The 21,157-nt window shown below is 50.6% G+C and overlaps 8 non-coding genes across 8 annotated transcripts; all 8 read right to left on the reverse strand.

The window, feature by feature from the left end:
• Positions 1-1,025: 1,025 nt before the first annotated feature.
• trnad-guc (transfer RNA aspartic acid (anticodon GUC)) lies at positions 1,026-1,097 on the reverse strand. The gene has a single exon. It is a non-coding gene; the product is annotated as a tRNA-Asp (tRNA).
• A 3,252-nt stretch (positions 1,098-4,349) lies between these two features.
• Positions 4,350-4,421, reverse strand: trnad-guc (transfer RNA aspartic acid (anticodon GUC)). Its single transcript has one exon. It is a non-coding gene; the product is annotated as a tRNA-Asp (tRNA).
• Positions 4,422-6,309: 1,888 nt separating this feature from the next.
• On the reverse strand, positions 6,310-6,383 carry trnat-agu (transfer RNA threonine (anticodon AGU)). Its single transcript has one exon. It is a non-coding gene; the product is annotated as a tRNA-Thr (tRNA).
• A 342-nt stretch (positions 6,384-6,725) lies between these two features.
• Positions 6,726-6,796, reverse strand: trnag-gcc (transfer RNA glycine (anticodon GCC)). The gene has a single exon. It is a non-coding gene; the product is annotated as a tRNA-Gly (tRNA).
• Positions 6,797-10,759: 3,963 nt separating this feature from the next.
• On the reverse strand, positions 10,760-10,833 carry trnat-agu (transfer RNA threonine (anticodon AGU)). The gene has a single exon. It is a non-coding gene; the product is annotated as a tRNA-Thr (tRNA).
• Positions 10,834-11,175: 342 nt separating this feature from the next.
• Positions 11,176-11,246, reverse strand: trnag-gcc (transfer RNA glycine (anticodon GCC)). The gene has a single exon. It is a non-coding gene; the product is annotated as a tRNA-Gly (tRNA).
• Positions 11,247-18,533: 7,287 nt separating this feature from the next.
• Positions 18,534-18,607, reverse strand: trnat-agu (transfer RNA threonine (anticodon AGU)). The gene has a single exon. It is a non-coding gene; the product is annotated as a tRNA-Thr (tRNA).
• Positions 18,608-18,949: 342 nt separating this feature from the next.
• Positions 18,950-19,020, reverse strand: trnag-gcc (transfer RNA glycine (anticodon GCC)). The gene has a single exon. It is a non-coding gene; the product is annotated as a tRNA-Gly (tRNA).
• Between the last annotated feature and the right edge of the window lie 2,137 nt (positions 19,021-21,157).

Genomic DNA, 21,157 nt, shown 5'->3' on the forward strand with positions numbered 1-21,157 from the left:
TGTCTCACAGCTGGCCTGGGAACACCTTGGTGTCCTCCCGGTGGAGCTGGAGGAGGTGGCCGGGGACCGGGAAATCTTGGCTTCCCTACTAAGACTGCTGCCCCCCGCGACCTGGACCTGGATAAGTGGAGGAAAATGGATGGATGGATGGACTTGTATACTAAAATGAGATGGAGATAATTGCAATATTTGTCGGAATAGTTCTGGAACAAATGGTGGAAGGAGTATCTGACCAACATTGCTCTGAGACAAAGATGGCATACGCCAAGAAGAAACATGCAAGTTGGAGATGTGGTGATCGTCAAAGAGGAGGAGGTTCCCCGAAACGAACGGAAACTGGCTGGGATTCTTCAAGTCCATAAGAGTGACAATGGACGAGTGAGGACAGTTGCGGTGTTTCGCGATGCTTCAATGTCCCGCAATGGCGTGTGAATGCACTCAAGAGCAATAAATGCATCGAGAACAGCAGTAAAGGAAGCGTGAACTCTTTACTGGACCAGGTCAGCTAAGTAACAAAGACAATACATCTGCAAGCTCTTCAAAGGACACGTAAAGAGCACAGCCATAGCAGAGGATGGTTTCGATCCATTGACCTCTGGGCCCAGCACGCTACCGCTGCGCCACTCTGCTGCCGACATCTGTACAAGTACCCTGCTTTGTGCGGCTCCTTTTGAGTGTCCTCTGTTGTCAGTGAACCTCACAAGGTCACAGTTTTTTTTTCCTGATCAGGGCACCGTTTTAGGTTGGGTGGATGAGTGATCGAAGGCGCCAGATTAAGGTTCCTTACGCTCAGGAGGCTCTGGTTGAAATCCCACAGCTGGCATTTTCCTGGTCAGCTTCATTATCCACGCCTGGAATGATTTGGCAGCAAAAGACTGTCAGATTGTAAAAGACACCTGAACACCGTGAGAAGAAGATTAACAGAGGTTTTGTTCTAATGAGAAAGGTTTGTTTAACCGGACTGGTTGTTGCAACCGCAACCCGACTCAAGGTTCAACGTGACATTGTGACATACAAAAGAGGAACTCCCCGTCGGGGAATCGAACCCCGGTCTTCCACGTGACAGGCGGAGATACTGTCCACTATACTAACGAGGACTGCTGCTGAGTTGATGTGGTGTCGATTGGCTAAAGGGTAATTCAGAATAGGCTCGTGCCCATGACCGTTTTCATGGTAGCTGGAGACTTTAACCACTGAAATCCATCCCGCTTATCCTCATCAACGGACTGTATTCCCCACCCGTTACCAGCATGGGGACATTCCAACCCAAGATGGGAACACACTGGACCAGGGACACAGCAACATAGTAGGTGGCACAGACACAGCTTCACATTGCCCCCACTTTTAGACCCGACTGAAAAAGGACTCTCTTGCTTGGCGCTAACATGATGACCATTAGCATGTTAGCATTTAAGCTAATTTACTCATGTCTCAAGGCAAATAGACACATGGCATGATGTGGGGACACTATGGGACTGCCTTAACACTTTTGGACCTTGAGGCTGTCTTGATAGTTTTTTTTTTTTTACCCCGGACACAGTCTCTTTGAGAGGAGGCTGCGGTCCATCAGGACCAAAACCTCACGCCACAAAAACAGTTTCTTCCTGTCTGCTGTCAGCCTCATCAACAAGGCCCGGAACCCCCCCTGACACTGTTCACACCCCACCTCTGCCTCACCCTGCCACTTTGACACTCTATATGCGTTAAATTAACGCTCAGTTTGGACTCTTAGGAAAAACAATCAGACTGCACTTTCGGAATAACAAACAAAAAACAGACTGCGTACATATATTTATACTGCATTCTGTATATTTTGTATTTTCATTTTGTAATAGATGTGTCTGCACCTACTTCACCAAAACAAATCCCCAGTCGAGGTCAGCAGGCCCCGTCTCCACTGTAAACAGTGTGGACTGGGCTCTGCTTCCCTTTTCGGAGGCGCCGGACGGTTTGCCAGAACCCCTTCAAGGCCGACCGAAAGTCGTGCTCCATGGCCTCACCGAATTCCTCCCACACCCGAGTTTTTGCCTGAACAACCGCCGAAGCCGCGAACCGTTTGGCCTGACAGTACCTGTCAGCTGCTTCCGGAGTCCCACAAGCCATCAATGCTGGATAGGACTCCTTGTTCAGCTTGACGGCGGCCCTGACTTCTGGTGTCCACCATCGGGTTCGGGGCCTGCAGCCACGACTGGCACCGACGGCCTTGCAGCTGCAACTCCGGTCAGCCGCCTCAGCAATGGAGGCACGGAATATGGCCCATTCGGACTCAATATCCCGGTCCTCCCCCGGGATGCAGGTGAAGCTCTGCCAGAGGTGAGAGTTGAAGACTCGACGAACGGGAGACTCTGCCAGACGTTCCCAGCACACCCTCACTACTCATTTGGGTCTACCAGGTCTGTATCACCAAAAGATGTGGGGCTCGAACCCACGACCCTGATATTAAGAGTCTCATGCTCTCCCGACTGAGCTAACCGGACCTTTTTCGGCCAGGATATCACTTTTTAATTATTTTTTTAATTGATGTGGACTTCTTGATGTTTAATCAATTCCACAGCCAACCTAGTTTCTCAGGGAAAAAATTGTGATGCGTAATGCATGCCAGGTGATGTTCATCTAGCGAGCAGACATTCTTGTGGGGGACAAGCTCAACAGTAGGAATGTTAAGAGAACTGACCAGTCCGCTATCAATGAAGTTCTCGTCCGCCCCAGAGTCAATTAATGCTGTGGTAGGAGAAGCTTCCCCCGCCCAGGATATCGTACCTTCCACCTGAAGTCGGCCCACCAAAGCGGATGACGCAGCCGGTGTGGTTGGAGCGGGCAGTGCCAGCAGCTGGGGAATATCCCTGGCGGAGGAAGAGCGTTGGCGTGCTGGGCGAACTGGACAGCGGGAAATTGTGTGTAGGACTCCCACAGTACAGGCGTAGAGAGGGAAAGTGGGAGCGTGAGGTCGACAGACGGATCGGCGCAGCCTCGGCAGTAATGCGGTCGCTGTAACGGACCGTCGTGGTTAAAAAAGCTCTCAATTTACCGGTCGATCTATGTTCCCACCCTCACCTATGGTCATGAGCTTTGGGTCATGACCGAAAGAATGACATCTCGGATACAGGCGGCTGAAATGAGTTTCCTCCGTAGGGTAGCTGGACTCACCCTAAGAGATAGGGTGAGGAGCTCAGTCATCCGGGAGGGCTCAGAGTAGAGCCGCTTCTCCTTCACATCGAGAGGAGTCAGTTGAGGTAGCTCGGGCATCTAGTCCGGATGCCTCCCGGACGCCTCCCTGGTGAGGTGTTCCGGGCATACCCAGCCGGGAAAAGGCCCCGGGGCAGACCTAGGACACGCTGGAGGGATTATGTCTCACAGCTGGCCTGGGAACACCTTGGTGTCCTCCCGGTGGAGCTGGAGGAGGTGGCCGGGGACCGGGAAATCTTGGCTTCCCTACTAAGACTGCTGCCCCCCGCGACCTGGACCTGGATAAGTGGAGGAAAATGGATGGATGGATGGACTTGTATACTAAAATGAGATGGAGATAATTGCAATATTTGTCGGAATAGTTCTGGAACAAATGGTGGAAGGAGTATCTGACCAACATTGCTCTGAGACAAAGATGGCATACGCCAAGAAGAAACATGCAAGTTGGAGATGTGATGATCGTCAAAGAGGAGGAGGTTCCCCGAAACGAACGGAAACTGGCTGGGATTCTTCAAGTCCATAAGAGTGACAATGGACGAGTGAGGACAGTTGCGGTGTTTCGCGATGCTTCAATGTCCCGCAATGGCGTGTGAATGCACTCAAGAGCAATAAATGCATCGAGAACAGCAGTAAAGGAAGTGTGAACTCTTTACTGGACCAGGTCAGCTAAGTAACATCTGCAAGCTCTTCAAAGGACACGTGAAGAGCACAGCCATAGCAGAGGATGGTTTCGATCCATCGACCTCTGGGTTATGGGCCCAGCACGCTACCGCTGCGCCACTCTGCTGCCGACATCTGTACAAGTACCCTGCTTTGTGCGGCTCCTTTTGAGTGTCCTCTGTTGTCAGTGAACCTCACAAGGTCACAGTTTTTTTTTCCTGATCAGGGCACCGTTTTAGGTTGGGTGGATGAGTGATCGAAGGCGCCAGATTAAGGTTCCTTACGCTCAGGAGGCTCTGGTTGAAATCCCACAGCTGTCATTTTCCTGGTCAGCTTCATTATCCACGCCTGGAATGATTTGGCAGCAAAAGACTGTCAGATTGTAAAAGACACCTGAACACCGTGAGAAGAAGATTAAGAGAGGTTTTGTTTAACCGGACTGGTTGTTGCAACCGCAACCCGACTCAAGGTTCAACGTGACATTGTGACATACAAAAGAGGAACTCCCCGTCGGGGAATCGAACCCCGGTCTTCCACGTGACAGGCGGAGATACTGTCCACTATACTAACGAGGACTGCTGCTGAGTTGATGTGGTGTCGATTGGCCAAAGGGTAATTCAGAATAGGCTCGTGGCCCATGACCGTTTTCATGGTAGCTGGAGACTTTAACCACTGAAATCCATCCCGCTTATCCTCATCAACGGACTGTATTCCCCACCCGTTACCAGCATGGGGACATTCCAACCCAAGATGGGAACACACTGGACCAGGGACACAGCAACATAGTAGGTGGCACAGACACAGCTTCACATTGCCCCCACTTTTAGACCCGACTGAAAAAGGACTCTCTTGCTTGGCGCTAACATGATGACCATTAGCATGTTAGCATTTAAGCTAATTTACTCATGTCTCAAGGCAAATAGACACATGGCATGATGTGGGGACACTATGGGACTGCCTTAACACTTTTGGACCTTGAGGCGATCTTGATAGTTTTTTTTTTTACCCCGGACACAGTCTCTTTGAGAGGAGTCTGCGGTCCATCAGGACCAAAACCTCACGCCACAAAAACAAGTTTCTTCCTGTCTGCTGTCAGCCTCATCAACAAGGCCCGGAACCCCCCCTGACACTGTTCACACCCCACCTCTGCCTCACCCTGCCACTTTGACACTCTATATGCGTTAAATTAACGCTCAGTTTGGACTCTTAGGAAAAACAATCAGACTGCACTTTCGGAATAACAAACAAAAAACAGACTGCGTACATATATTTATACTGCATTCTGTATATTTTGTATTTTCATTTTTTAATAGATGTGTCTGCACCTACTTCACCAAAACAAATCCCCAGTCGAGGTCAGCAGGCCCCGTCTCCACTGTAAACAGTGTGGACTGGGCTCTGCTTCCCTTTTCGGAGGCGCCGGACGGTTTGCCAGAACCCCTTCGAGGCCGACCGAAAGTCGTGCTCCATGGCCTCACCGAATTCCTCCCACACCCGAGTTTTTGCCTGGACAACCGCCGAAGCCGCGAACCGTTTGGCCTGACAGTACCTGTCAGCTGCTTCCGGAGTCCCACAAGCCATCAATGCTGGATAGGACTCCTTCTTCAGCTTGACGGCGGCCCTGACTTCTGGTGTCCACCATCGGGTTCGGGGCCTGCCGCCACGACTGGCACCGACGGCCTTGCAGCTGCAACTCCGGTCAGCCGCCTCAGCAATGGAGGCACGGAATATGGCCCATTCGGACTCAATATCCCGGTCCTCCCCCGGGATGCAGGTGAAGCTCTGCCAGAGGTGAGAGTTGAAGACTCGACGAACGGGAGACTCTGCCAGACGTTCCCAGCACACCCTCACTACTCATTTGGGTCTACCAGGTCTGTATCACCAAAAGATGTGGGGCTCGAACCCACGACCCTGATATTAAGAGTCTCATGCTCTCCCGACTGAGCTAACCGGACCTTTTTCGGCCAGGATATCACTTTTTAATTATTTTTTTAATTGATGTGGACTTCTTGATGTTTAATCAATTCCACAGCCAACCTAGTTTCTCAGGGAAAAAAGGAGCGAGAGGTTCAGTCATAGCTGAGAACTTTGGAAGTGTAGTCATCTTAACCCTCCCGTTATGTTCATTTGTCAGGAACAGCCATGATGTTCCCGGGTCAGTTTGCATGCTTATTTATCTGAAAGATGTCCAAAACCAAAAAAAAATCCCCACAAGCATTGTTAGTTATTCACTACTAACTCCATTACTAACTATTCTAACAATGTTTAGTGCAATGGTGTAACTTACCGCTCACAGGTAATGGTTTAATTAAAAAAATGGATTCAAGCACCTTCTGGCGTAATGGGATCCACAACAATCACGTCAGCTGTGGATGCAACGTCAATTCGTTCTTGAAGGGCAAGTGACAAAAAGAAGTACATGGTTCAGAAATCAGCTGCCAAAGTTTCACTGACCAAGCACCCAGGCACTGCTGGGATTTGAACCCAGGATCTCCTGTTTACTAGACAGGCACTTTGACCAGCTTAGCCACAGTGCCAGCAGTGCATCTGGCACCAACACAAAAACAGTTCGCCAATGGGGAAAAATGTTCATACAAGGGAGGGAGTCCAAAGTCCAACACATGTGTGAATTGAGAGTCCCTGGGTGGGATCGAACCACCAACCTCTCAGTTAACAGCCAAACGTGCTGAGCAATTGTGCGACAGAGACTACAACAGCATGACTGCAGTCAGGTTTCACAAAGTGCTGTCCACCTTAACTCTCGGGTGGTCCGGTCTGTTACGTTTCAGGTGTCATTCTGAATACTGCACTTTCGCAGGAAAAGAGCCTTTGTACTTTTTCAACATGAGCTCTAAAGAAAGGTATAAGCTGAGATATACTGCATTGGCCGGGAATCGGACCCGGGCCTCCCGCTTGGCAAGCGAGAATTCTACCACTGAACCACCAATGCCACATTGTGAAACACTGTCGGAGAACAAATTAAATTGTCGAGTGGATGTGCCTCTGCAAAGTGGCGCTGAATGACAAAACATCACAACACACGCAAGGGATGCCAGGGGAGGCCGAGTACTAACAGAGCTGAGCGAGAGGGCATAAGAAAAAAATTAGTGACCTTTTGGTGGTTTCCCGACAGCACCAAGGATATGGTGCACGTCTGATGCGTAATGCATGCCAGGTTATGTTCATCTAGCGAGCAGACATTCTTGTGGGGGACAAGCTCAACAGTAGGAATGTTAAGAGAACTGACCAGTCCACTATCAATGAAGTTCTCGTCCGCCCCAGAGTCAATTAATGCTGTGGTAGGAGAAGCTTCCCCCGCCCAGGATATCGTACCTTCCACCTGAAGTCGGCCCACCAAAGCGGATGACGCAGCCGGTGTGGTTGGAGCGGGCAGTGCCAGCAGCTGGGGAATATCCCTGGCGGAGGAAGAGCGTTGGCGTGCTGGGCGAACTGGACAGCGGGAAATTGTGTGTAGGACTCCCACAGTACAGGCGTAGAGAGGGAAAGTGGGAGCGTGAGGTCGACAGACGGATCGGCGCAGCCTCGGCAGTAATGCGGTCGCTGTAACGGACCGTCGTGGTTGAAAAAGCTCTCAATTTACCGGTCGATCTATGTTCCCACCCTCACCTATGGTCATGAGCTTTGGGTCATGACCGAAATAATGACATCTCGGATACAGGCGGCTGAAATGAGTTTCCTCCGTAGGGTAGCTGGACTCACCCTAAGAGATAGGGTGAGGAGCTCAGTCATCCGGGAGGGCTCAGAGTAGAGCCGCTTCTCCTTCACATCGAGAGGAGTCAGTTGAGGTAGCTCGGGCATCTAGTCCGGATGCCTCCCGGACGCCTCCCTGGTGAGGTGTTGCGGGCATACCCAGCCGGGAAAAGGCCCCGGGGCAGACCTAGGACACGCTGGAGGGATTATGTCTCACAGCTGGCCTGGGAACACCTTGGTGTCCTCCCGGTGGAGCTGGAGGAGGTGGCCGGGGACCGGAAAATCTTGGCTTCCCTACTAAGACTGCTGCCCCCCGCGACCTGGACCTGGATAAGTGGAGGAAAATGGATGGATGGATGGACTTGTATACTAAAATGAGATGGAGATAATTGCAATATTTGTCGGAATAATTCTGGAACAAATGGTGGAAGGAGTATCTGACCAACATTGCTCTGAGACAAAGATGGCATACGCCAAGAAGAAACATGCAAGTTGGAGATGTGGTGATCGTCAAAGAGGAGGAGGTTCCCCGAAACGAACGGAAACTGGCTGGGATTCTTCAAGTTCATAAGAGTGACAATGGGCGAGTGAGGACAGTTGCGGTGTTTCGCGATGCTTCAATGTCCCGCAATGGCGTGTGAATGCACTCAAGAGCAATAAATGCATCGAGAACAGCAGTAAAGGAAGCGTGAACTCTTTACTGGACCAGGTCAGCTAAGTAACAAAGACAATACATCTGCAAGCTCTTCAAAGGACACGTAAAGAGCACAGCCATAGCAGAGGATGGTTTCGATCCATCGACCTCTGGGTTATGGGCCCAGCACGCTACCGCTGCGCCACTCTGCTGCCGACATCTGTACAAGTACCCTGCTTTGTGCGGCTCCTTTTGAGTGTCCTCTGTTGTCAGTGAACCTCACAAGGTCACAGTTTTTTTTTCCTGATCAGGGCACCGTTTTAGGTTGGGTGGATGAGTGATCGAAGGCGCCAGATTAAGGTTCCTTACGCTCAGGAGGCTCTGGTTGAAATCCCACAGCTGGCATTTTCCTGGTCAGCTTCATTATCCACGCCTGGAATGATTTGGCAGCAAAAGACTGTCAGATTGTAAAAGACACCTGAACACCGTGAGAAGAAGATTAAGAGAGGTTTTGTTCTAATGAGAAAGGTTTGTTTAACCGGACTGGTTGTTGCAACCGCAACCCGACTCAAGGTTCAACGTGACATTGTGACATACAAAAGAGGAACTCCCCGTCGGGGAATCGAACCACGGTCTTCCACGTGACAGGCGGAGATACTGTCCACTATACTAACGGGGTCTGCTGCTGAGTTGATGTGGTGTCGATTGGCCAAAGGGTAATTCAGAATAGGCTCGTGGCTCATGACCGTTTTCATGGTAGCTGGAGACTTTAACCACTGAAATCCATCCCGCTTATCCTCATCAACGGACTGTATTCCCCACCCGTTACCAGCATGGGGACATTCCAACCCAAGATGGGAACACACTGGACCAGGGACACAGCAAAATAGTAGGTGGCACAGACACAGCTTCACATTGCCCCCACTTTTAGACCCGACTGAAAAAGGACTCTCTTGCTTGGCGCTAACATGATGACCATTAGCATGTTAGCATTTAAGCTAATTTACTCATGTCTCAAGGCAAATAGACACATGGCATGATGTGGGGACACTATGGGACTGCCTTAACACTTTTGGACCTTGAGGCTGTCTTGATAGTTTTTTTTTTTTACCCTGGACACAGTCTCTTTGAGAGGAGGCTGCGGTCCATCAGGACCAAAACCTCACGCCACAAAAACAAGTTTCTTCCTGTCTGCTGTCAGCCTCATCAACAAGGCCCGGAACCCCCCCTGACACTGTTCACACCCCACCTCTGCCTCACCCTGCCACTTTGACACTCTATATGCGTTAAAGTAACGCTCAGTTTGGACTCTTAGGAAAAACAATCAGACTGCACTTTCGGAATAACAAACAAAAAACAGACTGCGTACATATATTTATACTGCATTCTGTATATTTTGTATTTTCATTTTTTAATAGATGTGTCTGCACCTACTTCACCAAAACAAATCCCCAGTCGAGGTCAGGAGGCCCCGTCTCCACTGTAAACAGTGTGGACTGGGCTATGCTTCCCTTTTCGGAGGCGCCGGACGGTTTGCAAGAACCCCTTCGAGGCCGACCGAAAGTCGTGCTCCATGGCCTCACCGAATTCCTCCCACACCCGAGTTTTTGCCTGGACAACCGCCGAAGCCGCGAACCGTTTGGCCTGACAGTACCTGTCAGCTGCTTCCGGAGTCCCACAAGCCATCAATGCTGGATAGGACTCCTTCTTCAGCTTGACGGCGGCCCTGACTTCTGGTGTCCACCATCGGGTTCGGGGCCTGCCGCCACGACTGGCACCGACGGCCTTGCAGCTGCAACTCCGGTCAGCCGCCTCAGCAATGGAGGCACGGAATATGGCCCATTCGGACTCAATATCCCGGTCCTCCCCCGGGATGCAGGTGAAGCTCTGCCAGAGGTGAGAGTTGAAGACTCGACGAACGGGAGACTCTGCCAGACGTTCCCAGCACACCCTCACTACTCATTTGGGTCTACCAGGTCTGTATCACCAAAAGATGTGGGGCTCGAACCCACGACCCTGATATTAAGAGTCTCATGCTCTCCCGACTGAGCTAACCGGACCTTTTTCGGCCAGGATATCACTTTTTAATTATTTTTTTAATTGATGTGGACTTCTTGATGTTTAATCAATTCCACAGCCAACCTAGTTACTCAGGGAAAAAAGGAGCGAGAGGTTCAGTCATAGCTGAGAACTTTGGAAGTGTAGTCATCTTAACCCTCCCGTTATGTTCATTTGTCAGGAACAGCCATGATGTTCCCGGGTCAGTTTGCATGCTTATTTATCTGAAAGATGTCCAAAACCAAAAAAAAATCCCCACAAGCATTGTTAGTTATTCACTACTAACTCCATTACTAACTATTCTAACAATGTTTAGTGCAATGGTGTAACTTACCGCTCACAGGTAATGGTTTAATTAAAAAAATGGATTCAAGCACCTTCTGGCGTAATGGGATCCACAACAATCACGTCAGCTGTGGATGCAACGTCAATTCGTTCTTGAAGGGCAAGTGACAAAAAGAAGTACATGGTTCAGAAATCAGCTGCCAAAGTTTCACTGACCAAGCACCCAGGCACTGCTGGGATTTGAACCCAGGATCTCCTGTTTACTAGACAGGCACTTTGACCAGCTTAGCCACAGTGCCAGCAGTGCAGCTGGCACCAACACAAAAACAGTTCGCCAATGGGGAAAAATGTACATACAAGCGAGGGAGTCCAAAGTCCAACACATGTGTGAATTGAGAGTCCCTGGGTGGGATCGAACCACCAACCTCTCAGTTAACAGCCAAACGTGCTGAGCAATTGTGCGACAGAGACTACAACAGCATGACTGCAGTCAGGTTTCACAAAGTGCTGTCCACCTTAACTCTCGGGTGGTCCGGTCTGTTACGTTTCAGGTGTCATTCTGAATACTGCACTTTCGCAGGAAAAGAGCCTTTGTACTTTTTCAACATGAGCTCTAAAGAAAGGTATAAGCTGAGATATACTGCATTGGCCGGGAATCGGACCCGGGCCTCCCGCTTGGCAAGCGAGAATTCTACCACTGAACCACCAATGCCACATTGTGAAACACTGTCGTAGAACAAATTAAATTGTCGAGTGGATGTGCCTCTGCAAAGTGGCGCTGAATGACAAAACATCACAACACACGCAAGGGATGCCAGGGGAGGCCGAGTACTAACAGAGCTGAGCGAGAGGGCATACGAAAAAAATTAGTGACCTTTTGGTGGTTTCCCGACAGCACCAAGGATATGGTGCACGTCTGATGCGTAATGCATGCCAGGTGATGTTCATCTAGCGAGCAGACATTCTTGTGGGGGACAAGCTCAACAGTAGGAATGTTAAGAGAACTGACCAGTCCGCTATCAATGAAGTTCTCGTCCACCCCAGAGTCAATTAATGCTGTGGTAGGAGAAGCTTCCCCCGCCCAGGGTATCGTACCTTCCACCTGAAGTCGGCCCACCAAAGCGGATGACGCAGCCGGTGTGGTTGGAGCGGGCAGTGCCAGCAGCTGGGGAATATCCCTGGCGGAGGAAGAGCGTTGGCGTGCTGGGCGAACTGGACAGCGGGAAATTGTGTGTAGGACTCCCACAGTACAGGCGTAGAGAGGGAAAGTGGGAGCGTGAGGTCGACAGACGGATCGGCGCAGCCTCGGCAGTAATGCGGTCGCTGTAACGGACCGTCGTGGTTAAAAAAGCTCCCAATTTACCGGTCGATCTATGTTCCCACCCTCACCTATGGTCATGAGCTTTGGGTCATGACCGAAATAATGACATCTCGGATACAGGCGGCTGAAATGAGTTTCCTCCGTAGGGTAGCTGGACTCACCCTAAGAGATAGGGTGAGGAGCTCAGTCATCCGGGAGGGCTCAGAGTAGAGCCGCTTCTCCTTCACATCGAGAGGAGTCAGTTGAGGTAGCTCGGGCATCTAGTCCGGATGCCTCCCGGACGCCTCCCTGGTGAGGTGTTGCGGGCATACCCAGCCGGGAAAAGGCCCCGGGGCAGACCTAGGACACGCTGGAGGGATTATGTCTCACAGCTGGCCTGGGAACACCTTGGTGTCCTCCCGGTGGAGCTGGAGGAGGTGGCCGGGGACCGGGAAATCTTGGCTTCCCTACTAAGACTGCTGCCCCCCGCGACCTGGACCTGGATAAGTGGAGGAAAATGGATGGATGGATGGACTTGTATACTAAAATGAGATGGAGATAATTGCAATATTTGTCGGAATAGTTCTGGAACAAATGGTGGAAGGAGTATCTGACCAACATTGCTCTGAGACAAAGATGGCATACGCCAAGAAGAAACATGCAAGTTGGAGATGTGGTGATCGTCAAAGAGGAGGAGGTTCCCCGAAACGAACGGAAACTGGCTGGGATTCTTCAAGTCCATAAGAGTGACAATGGACGAGTGAGGACAGTTGCGGTGTTTCGCGATGCTTCAATGTCCCGCAATGGCGTGTGAATGCACTCAAGAGCAATAAATGCATCGAGAACAGCAGTAAAGGAAGCGTGAACTCTTTACTGGACCAGGTCAGCTAAGTAACAAAGACAATACATCTGCAAGCTCTTCAAAGGACACGTAAAGAGCACAGCCATAGCAGAGGATGGTTTCGATCCATCGACCTCTGGGTTATGGGCCCAGCACGCTACCGCTGCGCCACTCTGCTGCCGACATCTGTACAAGTACCCTGCTTTGTGCGGCTCCTTTTGAGTGTCCTCTGTTGTCAGTGAACCTCACAAGGTCACAGTTTTTTTTTCCTGATCAGGGCACCGTTTTAGGTTGGGTGGATGAGTGATCGAAGGCGCCAGATTAAGGTTCCTTACGCTCAGGAGGCTCTGGTTGAAATCCCACAGCTGGCATTTTCCTGGTCAGCTTCATTATCCACGCCTGGAATGATTTGGCAGCAAAAGACTGTCAGATTGTAAAAGACACCTGAACACCGTGAGAAGAAGATTAAGAGAGGTTTTGTTCTAATGAGAAAGGTTTGTTTAACCGGACTGGTTGTTGCAACCGCAACCCGACTCAAGGTTCAACGTGACATTGTGACATACAAAAGAGGAACTCCCCGTCGGGGAATCGAACCACGGTCTTCCACGTGACAGGCGGAGATACTGTCCACTATACTAACGGGGACTGCTGCTGAGTTGATGTGGTGTCGATTGGCCAAAGGGTAATTCAGAATAGGTTCGTGGCCCATGACCGTTTTCATGGTAGCTGGAGACTTTAACCACTGAAATCCATCCCGCTTATCCTCATCAACGGACTGTATTCCCCACCCGTTACCAGCATGGGGACATTCCAACCCAAGATGGGAACACACTGGACCAGGGACACAGCAACATAGTAGGTGGCACAGACACAGCTTCACATTGCCCCCACTTTTAGACCCGACTGAAAAAGGACTCTCTTGCTTGGCGCTAACATGATGACCATTAGCATGTTAGCATTTAAGCTAATTTACTCATGTCTCAAGGCAAATAGACACATGGCATGATGTGGGGACACTATGGGACTGCCTTAACACTTTTGGACCTTGAGGCTGTCTTGATAGTTTTTTTTTTTTTTACCCCGGACACAGTCTCTTTGAGAGGAGGCTGCGGTCCATCAGGACCAAAACCTCACGCCACAAAAACAGTTTCTTCCTGTCTGCTGTCAGCCTCATCAACAAGGCCCGGAACCCCCCCTGACACTGTTCACACCCCACCTCTGCCTCACCCTGCCACTTTGACACTCTATATGCGTTAAATTAACGCTCAGTTTGGACTCTTAGGAAAAACAATCAGACTGCACTTTCGGAATAACAAACAAAAAACAGACTGCGTACATATATTTATACTGCATTCTGTATATTTTGTATTTTCATTTTGTAATAGATGTGTCTGCACCTACTTCACCAAAACAAATCCCCAGTCGAGGTCAGCAGGCCCCGTCTCCACTGTAAACAGTGTGGACTGGGCTCTGCTTCCCTTTTCGGAGGCGCCGGACGGTTTGCCAGAACCCCTTCAAGGCCGACCGAAAGTCGTGCTCCATGGCCTCACCGAATTCCTCCCACACCCGAGTTTTTGCCTGAACAACCGCCGAAGCCGCGAACCGTTTGGCCTGACAGTACCTGTCAGCTGCTTCCGGAGTCCCACAAGCCATCAATGCTGGATAGGACTCCTTGTTCAGCTTGACGGCGGCCCTGACTTCTGGTGTCCACCATCGGGTTCGGGGCCTGCAGCCACGACTGGCACCGACGGCCTTGCAGCTGCAACTCCGGTCAGCCGCCTCAGCAATGGAGGCACGGAATATGGCCCATTCGGACTCAATATCCCGGTCCTCCCCCGGGATGCAGGTGAAGCTCTGCCAGAGGTGAGAGTTGAAGACTCGACGAACGGGAGACTCTGCCAGACGTTCCCAGCACACCCTCACTACTCATTTGGGTCTACCAGGTCTGTATCACCAAAAGATGTGGGGCTCGAACCCACGACCCTGATATTAAGAGTCTCATGCTCTCCCGACTGAGCTAACCGGACCTTTTTCGGCCAGGATATCACTTTTTAATTATTTTTTTAATTGATGTGGACTTCTTGATGTTTAATCAATTCCACAGCCAACCTAGTTTCTCAGGGAAAAAATTGTGATGCGTAATGCATGCCAGGTGATGTTCATCTAGCGAGCAGACATTCTTATGGGGGACAAGCTCAACAGTAGGAATGTTAAGAGAACTGACCAGTCCGCTATCAATGAAGTTCTCGTCCGCCCCAGAGTCAATTAATGCTGTGGTAGGAGAAGCTTCCCCCGCCCAGGATATCGTACCTTCCACCTGAAGTCGGCCCACCAAAGCGGATGACGCAGCCGGTGTGGTTGGAGCGGGCAGTGCCAGCAGCTGGGGAATATCCCTGGCGGAGGAAGAGCGTTGGCGTGCTGGGCGAACTGGACAGCGGGAAATTGTGTGTAGGACTCCCACAGTACAGGCGTAGAGAGGGAAAGTGGGAGCGTGAGGTCGACAGACGGATCGGCGCAGCCTCGGCAGTAATGCGGTCGCTGTAACGGACCGTCGTGGTTAAAAAAGCTCTCAATTTACCGGTCGATCTATGTTCCCACCCTCACCTATGGTCATGAGCTTTGGGTCATGACCGAAAGAATGACATCTCGGATACAGGCGGCTGAAATGAGTTTCCTCCGTAGGGTAGCTGGACTCACCCTAAGAGATAGGGTGAGGAGCTCAGTCATCCGGGAGGGCTCAGAGTAGAGCCGCTTCTCCTTCACATCGAGAGGAGTCAGTTGAGGTAGCTCGGGCATCTAGTCCGGATGCCTCCCGGACGCCTCCCTGGTGAGGTGTTCCGGGCATACCCAGCCGGGAAAAGGCCCCGGGGCAGACCTAGGACACGCTGGAGGGATTATGTCTCACAGCTGGCCTGGGAACACCTTGGTGTCCTCCCGGTGGAGCTGGAGGAGGTGGCCGGGGACCGGGAAATCTTGGCTTCCCTACTAAGACTGCTGCCCCCCGCGACCTGGACCTGGATAAGTGGAGGAAAATGGATGGATGGATGGACTTGTATACTAAAATGAGATGGAGATAATTGCAATATTTGTCGGAATAGTTCTGGAACAAATGGTGGAAGGAGTATCTGACCAACATTGCTCTGAGACAAAGATGGCATACGCCAAGAAGAAACATGCAAGTTGGAGATGTGATGATCGTCAAAGAGGAGGAGGTTCCCCGAAACGAACGGAAACTGGCTGGGATTCTTCAAGTCCATAAGAGTGACAATGGACGAGTGAGGACAGTTGCGGTGTTTCGCGATGCTTCAATGTCCCGCAATGGCGTGTGAATGCACTCAAGAGCAATAAATGCATCGAGAACAGCAGTAAAGGAAGTGTGAACTCTTTACTGGACCAGGTCAGCTAAGTAACATCTGCAAGCTCTTCAAAGGACACGTGAAGAGCACAGCCATAGCAGAGGATGGTTTCGATCCATCGACTCTGGGTTATGGGCCCAGCACGCTACCGCTGCGCCACTCTGCTGCCGACATCTGTACAAGTACCCTGCTTTGTGCGGCTCCTTTTGAGTGTCCTCTGTTGTCAGTGAACCTCACAAGGTCACAGTTTTTTTTTCCTGATCAGGGCACCGTTTTAGGTTGGGTGGATGAGTGATCGAAGGCGCCAGATTAAGGTTCCTTACGCTCAGGAGGCTCTGGTTGAAATCCCACAGCTGGCATTTTCCTGGTCAGCTTCATTATCCACGCCTGGAATGATTTGGCAGCAAAAGACTGTCAGATTGTAAAAGACACCTGAACACCGTGAGAAGAAGATTAAGAGAGGTTTTGTTTAACCGGACTGGTTGTTGCAACCGCAACCCGACTCAAGGTTCAACGTGACATTGTGACATACAAAAGAGGAACTCCCCGTCGGGGAATCGGACCCCGGTCTTCCACGTGACAGGCGGAGATACTGTCCACTATACTAACGAGGACTGCTGCTGAGTTGATGTGGTGTCGATTGGCCAAAGGGTAATTCAGAATAGGCTCGTGGCCCATGACCGTTTTCATGGTAGCTGGAGACTTTAACCACTGAAATCCATCCCGCTTATCCTCATCAACGGACTGTATTCCCCACCCGTTACCAGCATGGGGACATTCCAACCCAAGATGGGAACACACTGGACCAGGGACACAGCAACATAGTAGGTGGCACAGACACAGCTTCACATTGCCCCCACTTTTAGACCCGACTGAAAAAGGACTCTCTTGCTTGGCGCTAACATGATGACCATTAGCATGTTAGCATTTAAGCTAATTTACTCATGTCTCAAGGCAAATAGACACATGGCATGATGTGGGGACACTATGGGACTGCCTTAACACTTTTGGACCTTGAGGCGATCTTGATAGTTTTTTTTTTTACCCCGGACACAGTCTCTTTGAGAGGAGTCTGCGGTCCATCAGGACCAAAACCTCACGCCACAAAAACAAGTTTCTTCCTGTCTGCTGTCAGCCTCATCAACAAGGCCCGGAACCCCCCCTGACACTGTTCACACCCCACCTCTGCCTCACCCTGCCACTTTGACACTCTATATGCGTTAAATTAACGCTCAGTTTGGACTCTTAGGAAAAACAATCAGACTGCACTTTCGGAATAACAAACAAAAAACAGACTGCGTACATATATTTATACTGCATTCTGTATATTTTGTATTTTCATTTTTTAATAGATGTGTCTGCACCTACTTCACCAAAACAAATCCCCAGTCGAGGTCAGCAGGCCCCGTCTCCACTGTAAACAGTGTGGACTGGGCTCTGCTTCCCTTTTCGGAGGCGCCGGACGGTTTGCCAGAACCCCTTCGAGGCCGACCGAAAGTCGTGCTCCATGGCCTCACCGAATTCCTCCCACACCCGAGTTTTTGCCTGGACAACCGCCGAAGCCGCGAACCGTTTGGCCTGACAGTACCTGTCAGCTGCTTCCGGAGTCCCACAAGCCATCAATGCTGGATAGGACTCCTTCTTCAGCTTGACGGCGGCCCTGACTTCTGGTGTCCACCATCGGGTTCGGGGCCTGCCGCCACGACTGGCACCGACGGCCTTGCAGCTGCAACTCCGGTCAGCCGCCTCAGCAATGGAGGCACGGAATATGGCCCATTCGGACTCAATATCCCGGTCCTCCCCCGGGATGCAGGTGAAGCTCTGCCAGAGGTGAGAGTTGAAGACTCGACGAACGGGAGACTCTGCCAGACGTTCCCAGCACACCCTCACTACTCATTTGGGTCTACCAGGTCTGTATCACCAAAAGATGTGGGGCTCGAACCCACGACCCTGATATTAAGAGTCTCATGCTCTCCCGACTGAGCTAACCGGACCTTTTTCGGCCAGGATATCACTTTTTAATTATTTTTTTAATTGATGTGGACTTCTTGATGTTTAATCAATTCCACAGCCAACCTAGTTTCTCAGGGAAAAAAGGAGCGAGAGGTTCAGTCATAGCTGAGAACTTTGGAAGTGTAGTCATCTTAACCCTCCCGTTATGTTCATTTGTCAGGAACAGCCATGATGTTCCCGGGTCAGTTTGCATGCTTATTTATCTGAAAGATGTCCAAAACCAAAAAAAAATCCCCACAAGCATTGTTAGTTATTCACTACTAACTCCATTACTAACTATTCTAACAATGTTTAGTGCAATGGTGTAACTTACCGCTCACAGGTAATGGTTTAATTAAAAAAATGGATTCAAGCACCTTCTGGCGTAATGGGATCCACAACAATCACGTCAGCTGTGGATGCAACGTCAATTCGTTCTTGAAGGGCAAGTGACAAAAAGAAGTACATGGTTCAGAAATCAGCTGCCAAAGTTTCACTGACCAAGCACCCAGGCACTGCTGGGATTTGAACCCAGGATCTCCTGTTTACTAGACAGGCACTTTGACCAGCTTAGCCACAGTGCCAGCAGTGCAGCTGGCACCAACACAAAAACAGTTCGCCAATGGGGAAAAATGTACATACAAGCGAGGGAGTCCAAAGTCCAACACATGTGTGAATTGAGAGTCCCTGGGTGGGATCGAACCACCAACCTCTCAGTTAACAGCCAAACGTGCTGAGCAATTGTGCGACAGAGACTACAACAGCATGACTGCAGTCAGGTTTCACAAAGTGCTGTCCACCTTAACTCTCGGGTGGTCCGGTCTGTTACGTTTCAGGTGTCATTCTGAATACTGCACTTTCGCAGGAAAAGAGCCTTTGTACTTTTTCAACATGAGCTCTAAAGAAAGGTATAAGCTGAGATATACTGCATTGGCCGGGAATCGGACCCGGGCCTCCCGCTTGGCAAGCGAGAATTCTACCACTGAACCACCAATGCCACATTGTGAAACACTGTCGTAGAACAAATTAAATTGTCGAGTGGATGTGCCTCTGCAAAGTGGCGCTGAATGACAAAACATCACAACACACGCAAGGGATGCCAGGGGAGGCCGAGTACTAACAGAGCTGAGCGAGAGGGCATACGAAAAAAATTAGTGACCTTTTGGTGGTTTCCCGACAGCACCAAGGATATGGTGCACGTCTGATGCGTAATGCATGCCAGGTGATGTTCATCTAGCGAGCAGACATTCTTGTGGGGGACAAGCTCAACAGTAGGAATGTTAAGAGAACTGACCAGTCCGCTATCAATGAAGTTCTCGTCCACCCCAGAGTCAATTAATGCTGTGGTAGGAGAAGCTTCCCCCGCCCAGGGTATCGTACCTTCCACCTGAAGTCGGCCCACCAAAGCGGATGACGCAGCCGGTGTGGTTGGAGCGGGCAGTGCCAGCAGCTGGGGAATATCCCTGGCGGAGGAAGAGCGTTGGCGTGCTGGGCGAACTGGACAGCGGGAAATTGTGTGTAGGACTCCCACAGTACAGGCGTAGAGAGGGAAAGTGGGAGCGTGAGGTCGACAGACGGATCGGCGCAGCCTCGGCAGTAATGCGGTCGCTGTAACGGACCGTCGTGGTTAAAAAAGCTCCCAATTTACCGGTCGATCTATGTTCCCACCCTCACCTATGGTCATGAGCTTTGGGTCATGACCGAAATAATGACATCTCGGATACAGGCGGCTGAAATGAGTTTCCTCCGTAGGGTAGCTGGACTCACCCTAAGAGATAGGGTGAGGAGCTCAGTCATCCGGGAGGGCTCAGAGTAGAGCCGCTTCTCCTTCACATCGAGAGGAGTCAGTTGAGGTAGCTCGGGCATCTAGTCCGGATGCCTCCCGGACGCCTCCCTGGTGAGGTGTTGCGGGCATACCCAGCCGGGAAAAGGCCCCGGGGCAGACCTAGGACACGCTGGAGGGATTATGTCTCACAGCTGGCCTGGGAACACCTTGGTGTCCTCCCGGTGGAGCTGGAGGAGGTGGCCGGGGACCGGGAAATCTTGGCTTCCCTACTAAGACTGCTGCCCCCCGCGACCTGGACCTGGATAAGTGGAGGAAAATGGATGGATGGATGGACTTGTATACTAAAATGAGATGGAGATAATTGCAATATTTGTCGGAATAGTTCTGGAACAAATGGTGGAAGGAGTATCTGACCAACATTGCTCTGAGACAAAGATGGCATACGCCAAGAAGAAACATGCAAGTTGGAGATGTGGTGATCGTCAAAGAGGAGGAGGTTCCCCGAAACGAACGGAAACTGGCTGGGATTCTTCAAGTCCATAAGAGTGACAATGGACGAGTGAGGACAGTTGCGGTGTTTCGCGATGCTTCAATGTCCCGCAATGGCGTGTGAATGCACTCAAGAGCAATAAATGCATCGAGAACAGCAGTAAAGGAAGCGTGAACTCTTTACTGGACCAGGTCAGCTAAGTAACAAAGACAATACATCTGCAAGCTCTTCAAAGGACACGTAAAGAGCACAGCCATAGCAGAGGATGGTTTCGATCCATCGACCTCTGGGTTATGGGCCCAGCACGCTACCGCTGCGCCACTCTGCTGCCGACATCTGTACAAGTACCCTGCTTTGTGCGGCTCCTTTTGAGTGTCCTCTGTTGTCAGTGAACCTCACAAGGTCACAGTTTTTTTTTCCTGATCAGGGCACCGTTTTAGGTTGGGTGGATGAGTGATCGAAGGCGCCAGATTAAGGTTCCTTACGCTCAGGAGGCTCTGGTTGAAATCCCACAGCTGGCATTTTCCTGGTCAGCTTCATTATCCACGCCTGGAATGATTTGGCAGCAAAAGACTGTCAGATTGTAAAAGACACCTGAACACCGTGAGAAGAAGATTAAGAGAGGTTTTGTTCTAATGAGAAAGGTTTGTTTAACCGGACTGGTTGTTGCAACCGCAACCCGACTCAAGGTTCAACGTGACATTGTGACATACAAAAGAGGAACTCCCCGTCGGGGAATCGAACCACGGTCTTCCACGTGACAGGCGGAGATACTGTCCACTATACTAACGGGGACTGCTGCTGAGTTGATGTGGTGTCGATTGGCCAAAGGGTAATTCAGAATAGGTTCGTGGCCCA

This window comes from Doryrhamphus excisus, linkage group LG6 (assembly GCF_037039965.1).
Source record: "Doryrhamphus excisus strain RoL-2023G ecotype Guam linkage group LG6, RoL_Dexc_Guam_v1.1, whole genome shotgun sequence".
NCBI classification, from domain to species: domain Eukaryota; kingdom Metazoa; phylum Chordata; class Actinopteri; order Syngnathiformes; family Syngnathidae; genus Doryrhamphus; species Doryrhamphus excisus.